This window comes from Cnephaeus nilssonii, assembly GCF_951640355.1.
Source record: "Cnephaeus nilssonii genome assembly, chromosome: 1".
Classification (NCBI taxonomy): Eukaryota; Metazoa; Chordata; class Mammalia; order Chiroptera; family Vespertilionidae; genus Cnephaeus; species Cnephaeus nilssonii.
In genome coordinates, this window is record NC_137072.1 from 13,162,816 (window position 1) to 13,174,339 (window position 11,524).

Sequence of the window (11,524 nt, forward strand, 5' to 3'; positions counted from 1 at the left end):
GATGACAAATCATGGGACTTCTCAGCTTCCATAACATGAGCCAATTCCTATAAAAATCTCCTTATGTATATTTGTATATCTTCTTTTGTTCCCGTTTCTCTAGATAATCCTGATATTTGTATGTATATAAAATTCAGTGTCTTAGTTGAACCATTGTAAGATATGATCATTACACTTGTTTGTACATACATATCTTTGACTACTTCTGTTATCTGGTGAATACTTGGAACATAAACATTTATTAGCTGATTTTCAAGTAATTATTTTTTTTCAAATTACAAAAGTACATTTATTTTACATTTTATTTACAAAGGAACAGGGTATAACTATATTGTGGAACAAAAGAAAAAGTTAGGCATACATATTTACATAGCAAGTATAGGCAAAACTTATGAAGATTCTTTAAATACTAGCATTTATCAAATCAGTTTCTAAAAAATAATTATCACCTTCAGGAAGAATTTTTAGGAGGCTCAACATATATGATTCAAGCTATGATTATCTGAATGAAACAATTATATTTTAAAAAAATCTCCCAAGGTTCTGGAGGCCAAGTAAACCAAATCACTACTAATTTTTAAAAGATTCAAAGACTCTTAAATTAGGATGTCATAATTGCTTTAAAATTGTTTGTAAAGAACTCAAACATACTATAATTTGCTGAGTGATACAATATAGACTTAGCTTATGTTAATTTCTTAATCCATTAAAATGGTTTCTATTACCTTACAGTGAAACCCTACTGTCTCTAATGAGAAACATTAAGTCAGTTACTACTTAGCTCTTAGGAAAAACATTCCAAGTGTGTATTCAGCCTTTAATAACATTAACATACATGAAAAAAATCAATATTATACCTATCAACAGTAACCAGTTAACTGCTGTATCTTCCAAAACCAGAGGCGGGTATTCTTAAAAGTCAAGACTTCTCAGACCTCTGCACTAATATATCCTGACACTAATATAGACTTCCTTTAATTTAATTAACAGAAGATTAACATGCAGTGAAAGACGTGCTGGCGTATCTCTGCATCTCTCCTTGTGAGCGCAGATACAGCTTACATTGCTCACACCTTGGTCATGACACTTTTTGTGTTTGTCGGTTCTTCCTTTAGGTCACTGTCCTTTGGACTGTGAAATGTGATGTCCAAAATTATTAGAGCTCAGCCTTGAAGTTTCTAGACTAGAAAATGGAGAAGACTCCCAAGACCTATTTTTCTTTTTCAAAGGAATCATCTTCTTGGAACACAAACTTCTGCTTTGGTGCCTGGAAAATCAAAGACACTGGACTCACTGTGAACTGCGTCTTTTCCTCTTATGAATGGGTCTGCCTCCAGGTGACAGTTCAATAGCATGAAGTTTAATCTTATTCATATCCTTTAAAACATCCAACATTTTTGGAACATCTTTTTTTTTCTGATGTTTTGAATGACGACTGTAATTGGTCTTACTAGCACCTGGGTGCTGTTTTTTTCATTTCAGTTGCTATATTATATGAGTCACAAATATGATTATATTCTAGCTGCACAAGAGAATATGGAGGCTGCAAAGAAGAAAACTGAGGGGACAGAGGGGGTAAGAGGAGGAGGAGCAGGAAGCACTGAACTTGAAAATGGAACTGGTTTGACACTCACTTGAGCAGTTCCTGATGATGGCACTTGTCCCAAACCATAGGACCATCAGTTGAGTCAAGGAGCCAGAATTAGTACTGTTTTTCAGTTCCTGCATTTGCACAATTGTAGCAATCTGAGAACGAAGAAAAGTTAGTTTGTCTTCAAGGACAGCTATTTTTTAAATTGCAGCTTCATGTTTACAAGCTGAGAACTTTTCATTGATTTGTTATGTCTTAGAGCAGGTGACAGTGGTTCCCGAACTAATATCAAAGGATGGAAAACTTCAGTCTCCTCCTCATTTTGCCATATACCATTTTGAAATCGGAGGTATCTGGATTCTTCATCATTTGCCACACACAAAATATCAGCAAAAGATGCAACTACAGATCCACAGTGACCAGAGTCTACAGAGTTCAAGAGTGGTATCAACTCAAAGTCAGGCCTGCAACAAGCTTCTAAAGAAGAATTTTCCCAATAAGGTGGATAACACTCCAAGCTGATCCATAACCTTTGTTTATGGGGACACCGAGATATGCCAGTATTTCTCTTAAGATATTCAATGAGAGACATTGATGAAGCAAACACAGAAGCAAATTCAAGGAAACATTATCAGTTTCTTCATACCTTCCTCCGAAGCCGAGCCTCTCGGCTAACTCGGGAACAGCAAGTTGCGGTCGTTAAGGAACACAGACTCAGAATCCTCAGTGGACTAAGCCCCACGAGCGCTGGACCTGGTTCAGGAATGCTCAGAGCCGTTCCCGCCCTCCCCTCCCCCCCGCCCCGCGCGCCTCGGCCTACGGGGTGCAGGCGGTAACAACGCCCCAGCGACATGGGTCTGGACCCCGGAGTCCTCCCTCAGCCTGGGTGACTCCACCTGCTCACCTCCCATGTTTTCTTTTTACTTATTTAAAAACATTAATATAATTAACTCAAACATGACATAAGCAGTTTTGATTGATTTTATCCAAATATAATTGTTTTACTATGTTACAACTATCATAATCTCTTAACAATCTAAAAGTACTAAGTATTGTTAAATAGGTCAAATTATTTTTCCTTGAAATACCACAATATTTTCATATTTTGAGCTTTCCTTTCAAACTTTTGATATCAGTTATAATAAATACTAGAGGCCCGGTGCACAAAATTTGAGCACGGGGGGTGGTGTCCCTCAGCCCAGCCTGCACCCTCTCCAATCTGGGAACCCTCCAGGGATGTCTGACTGCCCGTTTAGGACCGATCCCGGTAGGATCGGTCCTAAACGGGCAGTCGGACATCCCTCTCACAATCCAGGATTGCTGGCTCCCAACTGCTTGCCTGCCTGCCTTCCTGAATGCCCCTAACCACTTCTGCCTGGCAGTCTGATTGATGCCTCACTGCTCCCCTGCCAGCCTATTTGCCCCTAACTGCCCTCCCCTGCAGGCCTGGTCCCCCCAACTGTGCTCCCCTTCAGGCTTGGGTCCCCCCCAACTGCCCTTCCCTGCAGGCCAGGTCGCCCCCAACTTCCCTCCTCTGCTGGCCTGGTCACCCCTAACTGCCCTCCCCTGCAGGCTTGATTGCCCCAAACTGCCCTCCCTTGCAGGCCTGGCCCCTCCCAACTGCCCTCCCCTGCTGGCCATCTTGTGGTGGCCTTCTTGTGTCCACATGGGGCAGTCATCTTTGACCACATGGGGGCAGCCATCTTGTGTGTTGGAGTGACAGTCAATTTGCATATTATTCTTTTATTAGATAGGATTTGATAGGATAGAGGCCTGGTGCACGGGTGGGGGCCGGCTGGTTTGCCCTGAAGGGTGTCCCAGATGAGGGTGGGGGTTCGCTTGGGGCATGGGGTGGCCTGGGTGAGGGGCCTCTGGTGGTTTGCAGGCTGGCAATGCCCCCCGGCGGCCCAAGCGGAGGCCCTGGGATCTGGGATTTATTTATCTTCTATAATTGAAACTTTGTAGCCTTCAGAGGAGCCAAGTCTCCTGCTCGCTCCATGGCCGCAGCCATTTTTGTTGGGATTTATTTATCTTCTATATTTGAAACTTTGTAGCCTTAAGCAGAGGCCAAGGCAGGCCAGGGCTGTGGAAACTTGGCTTCCTCCATCGCCGGGGGCAACTCAAGCCTCCTGCTCTCTCCGTGGCCTCAGACATCTTGGTTGGGTTAATTTGTATACTCGCTCCTGATTGGCTGGTGGGCATGGCTTATGGGTGTAGTGTAGGTACGGTCAATTTGCATATTACTCTTTTATTAGATAGGATTTGTTTATAAATGTGATCATGTTTTATTTTATTTTGAAATAAATGACTATACATGTAATCAGGCTTCTTCAAAGAAACAGTATTAGAATATATACATATAATTTGTTATAAAATTGTTTCATGCATTTATAGAGACTGAGAAGTCACAAAATCAGCAGTTGGCAAACTAGAGACTTAGGAGAGCCAATGACACAGTTTTAGTTCAATTCTAAAGACCTGATAACCAGGAGAGTTGATGGCATAAGTTGTGTTCCAAGTCTGAGTCCAAAAGCTTGAAGAAAATGAGGCAGGGAGAGAAAATTCTCCCTTATTCTATTTGCTCTGTTCAGTATTTCAATGGACTGGATGAGGCCCAATGTCTTCAGAGAGGGCAATATGCTTTACTCAGTCTACTGATTCAAATACACACCCTCAAAGAAGCACCCAAAATAATGTTTAACCAAATATCTTGACACCCCATGGCTCAGTCACGTTGACAAAATTGACCATCACAAGTCTGCCTCTTCTCAATTTTGCACCCATACACATCTCATTAACTCATACTTAGTCTTCAAATACAGACAATAACAAAGTCATAATTCTGCCTAACATGATATAGCTATCCTGTGTACATCCAAAAACACACTAACCCTTTCCCTAGAAAAGGAGGTAAAGTCCTGGTATGATATTTACTCTTTTCTTTGATATCCTATAACTTAAGTACTACAAATTAAAATTAACAATACTTAAATACTATGATATAGTCAATATATGTTATGTTACAGGATGAATAAATCAGGGAGAGAAAACAATGAAGCTATTGGAAAAAACATTTTCATTACAAAATAAGGAAGAGGAAATATTCATGACAATTACATTCCCCATTTCTGTAAGTGGTTATTTTTAAACTACCTTCTCATTTTGTATTTCCTTTGCTGTTAGCAAACATCCCAGTTGGTTGTGGGTCTTAATCTCCTGAAATGAACCAAACTTTCATTCCTGAAGGGTCTGGGCTACTAGTAGTCCTGTCTGGATTGGATTGTTATATTTTTTCATTCACCTTAACCACAATAATAGTAATACCTTTTTAGGGATCAGACAGAGTTGAACATTGTTAAGCACATGCATGCGTTCTCCATTCCTGCCCCTTGGCAAATAAACTCAAGGTAGTGACCAAGATGATCTTAAAGTTCATCTAAGCTGTACTAAATTTTAGAGAGCCCTGACCTCCCTTTTCTTAGAGCATTTACTTTAGAAAATATGTAAAATTTGTAACTGCAAACTCTTTATCTGCCTCTTTGAAGTACACATAAACCTCCTTAGAAGCCTCTTGCCAGCTTTAGGACCCAGGTAACATCTTTCTAAGGGCCTGAGGATTATCTCTTTAAATAAATAGATATATTTAATTGATTTCATGATTTCAGAGAGGAAGAGGGAAAGAGATAGAAACATCAATGATGAGAGAGAATCATTGATCTGCTGCCTCCTGCACATCACCCACTGAGGACTGAGCTGCAACCTGGTACGTGCCTTGACCTGGAATCGACGTGACCTCCTGGTTCATAAGTCAATGCTCAACCTCTGAGCCATGCTGGCTGGGCATAATTATCTCTTTGAAATATAAACATCGAAGTATGCAGTAATCCAGTGTCCCAGTCTCTGTTGGAGGGTCAGAGTTGATGGTCACCAATTAGCAAATACCAACGGCCTAATCACAGAGAAAAACAAATTCATGAATAACTCTTATTAATTCCCAATAACTCCCATTAACTCACAAATGACTTCCCATTTATCAACCTTCACACTAATGTCCTCCTCCTTCAGTCATGTACAGCATAATGACATTCCAGTAAAGTACAGACACCAGTATATGATGGTGGTCCCATAAGATTTTAGTGGAGCTGAAAAACTCCTATCACTTAGTGACATAATAATCATTATAACATGGTAGCAAAATGCATTACTCACATGTTAGTGGTGATGCTGATGTAAACATACTGTGCTGCCAGTCATATTAAAGTGTAGCACATATTATTAAATTTAGTACATGATACTTGATAATCATAACAAACAATTATATTACTTGATTATGTATTTAGCATATTATACATTTTATTATTATTTTAGAGTGTATTTTTTCTACATATTAAAAAGTTTCCTGTCAAACAGTGTGCTGTGTTAATCAAGCAGCAGCCTCATACATCCCATTTACCACATCTCTTGATTGCATAAAGTTTGCCTATTTAATTTGTATAGTGCAAATTTCTGCTTTGACAAAGTAAGTAAATAAGCTAGTGTAACAGCGCAGAAACTTCATTTCTTTAATATGACCTTTTCTCTTTTTTCCTTTGGATTCAAACTGGCCTCATCCAGAACCCTGACTCACCTGCCTCCTTCCCCTTTGCAAATCCACTCCCTCTATCATTAAGTCCTCAGGACAGTGAAGTTCTGGTCAGCATCAAATAATCTTAAGAACAAAGCCTCGGGTCTATTGACCACACAGACAGAGTTTCAATCAAGCTAGAGAGAATATCTAGGCTTCAGTGTGTTTAAGCTCCAGACCCAGAAAAGCTGCGAAACCACACAAAGTGTTGCTATGGCTGAGATCAGGACCAGATGCAATGAACAACCACACAAACCACCCGAGCACAAAGCAATCATTAGAGACTATGATTCTGACCACCACGCTAATGCCCTCAGTCACCATGATTATTGATTTCCCCCCTATATAATGCATATCGTGAAAGCCATTGGGGAGCCAGCTCTTTGAGCATTTGCTTACCTGTGGCTCTGGAAGTGGGCCACTTCCTCAACTAATAATAAACCCTTCCTTTCTTTGCTGCAAACTCCTGTTCGTGTCTTATTGGCCTTTGATTCACGCAGTCAAATGGACCCCGTTAGTCCAGTAACACTAGGCAGTCATGAGACTCACATCACTTGTTTCTTATCTCCCAAGGGTCATTGTCATTCACTGTCTGAAGTGCAATATCTTATCTCAAAGCAGAAATATGTCATACAGATTGTATTCAATTATTAAAAGAAAACAAGTGTCAACTGGGAGCAATAATATTGAATTAGCTGGTAGTCCATTGGTTGGATTCATTCAATAGCATATTGAACAGTTTGAATAGACTCATTTCATAGCACAAGAAGAATTAAAAATCTAAAATGCGTAGGACTTCTTTTTATTCATATAATAACACTAATGTGAAATCAATGAATGAAAAAATAGGCTTCTATTCCTGCAGCTCTCTGATTGTATCAAGTTCTCTCAGCTTTTATGTGTCACTCCATGACTGTTTTTCAGTCTAAAATGTTTTCAACTTCTTAACTGATTGTCCCTAACTTGGCTTTTAAGATAGCATTGTCAAAGGACTTTGAGATTACATATAGCTCTGTCTCCAGTAATTCAAGTTGGAAATAACTAGAGAAAAAAAGAAAACACACACACACACACACACACACACACACACACACAAATGAACTTTGAAACATCAAAGGACATAAAACTTAGATGACAGATCAGGAACAGAGATAGAGATAAAAGGCAGATGAGAAAAAAATCAACCCCTTAGAATTACTTACAGCAATTTCAGAAAGGAACTGAGCTAAAACCTGTGAGGCACTAAAGAGTTCAAGTTAAGGTGATTTTCCCTCTTTTAATAGGTAAGTTATTATAAAAAACTGTCATGGGTGGAGCTAAGGTGAAATTATACTTTGAAAGAGACCAAAATTTTGACACCCCAAAATGTGCCTTTTGTGATCGTGATTTTAAGTTGATTATTAAGAAACATGACTAAGAAAGAACCTTTGAACCTCCCCCTTCTTGCCCAAAAAATTCAGATAGAAGATTCTGCTCCAGGGAGAGAACCTTAGCATATTCACTTTAGGATTTTCACCTTAACCTAATTTGAGTTACGTGTGGTAGAAGGGAAGGATCCATGTAAAAACCTGTTCCAAAGGCTTCTCCCCTCTGTCCCATTATTTCTGGGTTGCCTAACAGGACTCTGTCTGCCATGTGTTCTTTTTCTCAGCTACCAGCGAATTGCCAATTTCCCCTTTTAAATCCCAGATCTCTGTTCGTCTTCTTAACTCCAGAATGGCATATCCGCCTCAACTATATAATGCCTCTTTGGGTCTTATTATAGCAAGCTGGGATGCAGAATCATATAATAAACATTGGACAGTTTCTCCTATTAATCTGTCTCTTTTAATTTGATTATTAGTCCAGCTAATGCCTCCATAATATTTATACAGTTGAATGGGAAATGTGGAGTAAGAACTTCTCTGGTAGGCACAGATTTGTTTAAATATGGGTTTGAATAATAGGACAAAATATTTGAATCTAAAAAAAGAATTCAATGCAAAAAAGAGAAAAATATTACAAGCATCTTATAAAATTAGAATTTTAAATAGCAAGATATTTTAAATAGAAATTAATTTATTGATGTTAACTAATGGATCTTATAATTACCGGATTTTTTTTTGATATTTTGTATCATTTAAAATTATACTAAATTATTTTCATTAACTTTTTTAAAATCTCTTTTTCCCATTAGTGTTTTAAGATCTTGATCTTGGTGTTTTTGTATATTGTGGAATGAAGAAAAGCTATGGTTGTTGTTGTTTGTTTTTTTTCCCTGTGTGCATATATGTTTTAATGGCCTCACTCTAGAACATAGCTTGTTGGTAACAAACAATTATTAATCATCTTGTTACTGGAGGAAATAGGTTCTTCAGCAGTGTCGCAGGAAAAGAATTTCAGTGATATTCCTATAGGAGGAGTTTCAAGAGGTAGTGGCAAGATTTATTAGAACAAAAAGTGACAGTACACTCGTGGAGAGGCAGAGAATGGCAGGCTACAGGGCAGACCATGCCCTCTGGTCCCTGCCAAGCCTCCATATATTTTTGGGGTTTGGGAAAGAGCAGGCTTTCTTTCAAACTATCCAATCTCTTTCCTGGCTCTCCCAGTTGTGTTCCTGTGCCCCTCCTCTGAGAGGGTTAACTTGAGATGCAGGCAGACAGAGCAGGGTCCAGTGGAAACAAAGGCAGGTGGAGCATAGGCAGGGGCAGACCCTGAAGTTTGAGCAGCCTGACCACAGGAACCAAGCAAGCAGAAATAATAAAATGTTTCTGGACTCAAAGCGGGAGGCATGGGAAAACAAGGGGGGGGGGCCTGCAGCAACAAGGGGTACAACTGCATAGAAACAGAGAAAGATCAGCATAGGATAAGGTGACCAGATTTTAACATTGGTAAAGCGGGACACCATTGATCGGGAGGAGGGGGGGGGGGCTCTTGATTAAAAATTTGGTCTATATGGAGCAACAAAAATTTTCATAGAATGCAAAAATAGTATTGTAATATATTTTTAAAAATTTCAACATAAGTGCAATTTACAAATATAATAAATAAAAAATTATGTATAGTATTATTTTATTCTTTGGCATATTTCTCATTTGAGTGAATTTTTTTTAGTAGATTGCTGTCGTTGTTTAAAAGGTCATGAATTTGCTGTAACGTAAGTCGTAAGTGTCACTTTCAAGGCCGGCGCTAGACTTTTTGCCACCACTATAAAATATAAATAATGCGAGTACTGTCTGCTAAATTCAAGAAAATTTATGTATTTATGAAATAAATAAATACATTACTTACCTAAATTATCTGAATAGCTGATTTGTAATGACATCACTTGTTTAACTAGCTTACTAGCACGCAGTACGATGTGTATCGTCTGAGAGACAGTTACAAAATGTTTTCGTCGTCGCCAATCCCAAAAAATGCCATTGTTCATTAAGTCCAAATGATGGTGGTCAAATTCTAACAACTGATCAACAATGCGAACTTTAATAAGCAGTTCTCGATAATCAGTTCTCAACAATTATTTGTTATTATTAAAGTTTAACATTATAAAATTAACAAAAATAATATAAAACTCATATCCTGGCTAAATAGCCACATGGCCGCCGAAAACCGTATATTCCCTTCCCATTCTCCCGCCGTTCCCTAGCTTGTCGTGCATTCTTTCCAAAAATTGGGATTTTTTTAAAACGCCGCGGGACGCGGGACAAATTGTTAAAAATTGGGACTGTCCCGCCAAAAGCGGGACGTCTGGTCACCTTACTTATACTAGAGGCCTGATGCACGAAATTCGTGCAAAAGTAGGCCTTACTTCCCCAGCTGCCAGCACCGGCTTCCCTCCAGCACCCAGGACCCGGGCTTCCCTCGCAGCCCCAGCTTCATACGGAAAGTCGTCCTTAAAAGCATATTACACTTTTATTATTATACATAAGGCAAATAAAAGTGATAAAATAGTGGGAACCTGAGACCTAAGCCAAGAGGGTTCATGGCCTCTCAAAGGAAATAATTGAAGACTCGAGCCAGACAAGAGGTTGAAGTAGAAAAGCAGGTTTTATTGAGCAGAGGGGCCAGCCAAGAAGCCACTCCACAGACAGTGGCAGACGCTCCTCACAGAGAAGGCAGAGAGACCCCAACCACCTCGAGAGGTTGATCTTATGGCTGTTGGTAGTTCTATGGGAATTGCTGGTATGGGGAAATAGAATGGACAAAAGGTTGGGATTAACTTTAACCTTTAAAAGGTATATTTTGTGGCCTTGTGGTTCCCTTTTATGGGTAAACAATACGGTGTGGGTAAGTCGCTATTAATAAATCTTTGCTGAAATGTTCTTTGTTCCAGAGGCTTCTTGTGTTCTGCTTCCATCTTTGTTCAGCTGAATTCTGTGTCAGGCAGCACGTAGCAGGCCCTGGCTTAACTTTGACTTTAGTTAATTTATATAGTTCTCATGTCTGCCTCCTATATTAATGTCAAAAGACTTAAGAGCATATGCACCTAAAACTAAGTGGAGGAAATCATACAACTTTACAATGGTAGTATTTTGAGAAGCATCTATTAAAGGGAAATCCACAGGCCCCAAATGGTGTCACTTGTGCTAAAGCCTATGAAACCTAACCTAGATGTAATACCTGACCTCACTGCAGTTTCAGCCTTGCCCAGGAATGTGACCGTAAACCAATGAGTCTGTAATTTCCTGACCAACACTAGTGAAGTCACCTCCCTGATAAGACCCTGGTTGCCCTTCCCACAAAGAAAGGTGCCCTTGCCTGAAGCAATCCTTTCTCTTTTTCTTCTTTTTATTCCATAACATTTTTTTGAATGACAGTTGGCATACAATATCATGTTAGTGTCATGTGTGTAAAATAGTGATTAAATATTTATATAGCTTATGAAATGATCACCCAGGTAAGTCTAGAACCCATATGATAGCATATACATAGTCCTTACCTTTCTATTAACTCGATGGGATGCCACCTGATTCATGAATCACTCAATAAAATCAATTAGATCTTCAAATTTACTTGGTCCAATATTTTTTCTTTAACACATTCAAGGTATATGGTTCTCTATTATTTTATTTAATTTTCTTTATATTAAAATTATTTTAAATAGTTTTTAAATTATTTCTTCAGTTTGACCACATATGCCTACAACTAGGAAATTAAAATCATTATATCAAAGAGATAAAAAAAACAAAGAATAATGTATATGATAGTATCCTAATAGTAAGAGCCAAACTCAACCAGCATATTATGGAATTGATATCAAAGTTTCATGGTACAAAGACAGCAAAGACATAACAAGCTTAAGCTATTTTGCTTATGCATTTCAAAGTCTT

At 38.8% G+C, this 11,524-nt stretch overlaps 1 pseudogene across 1 annotated transcript; it reads right to left on the minus strand.

Annotated features, from left to right (window-relative positions):
• Positions 1 to 1,094: 1,094 nt before the first annotated feature.
• Positions 1,095 to 2,444, minus strand: LOC307102500 (mitochondrial fission regulator 2-like; annotated as a pseudogene). The gene is made up of 2 exons: positions 2,412 to 2,444; positions 1,095 to 2,266 (listed from the first exon to the last, which is right to left on the minus strand). The product of its transcript is annotated as a mitochondrial fission regulator 2-like (transcript).
• Positions 2,445 to 11,524: the final 9,080 nt, after the last annotated feature.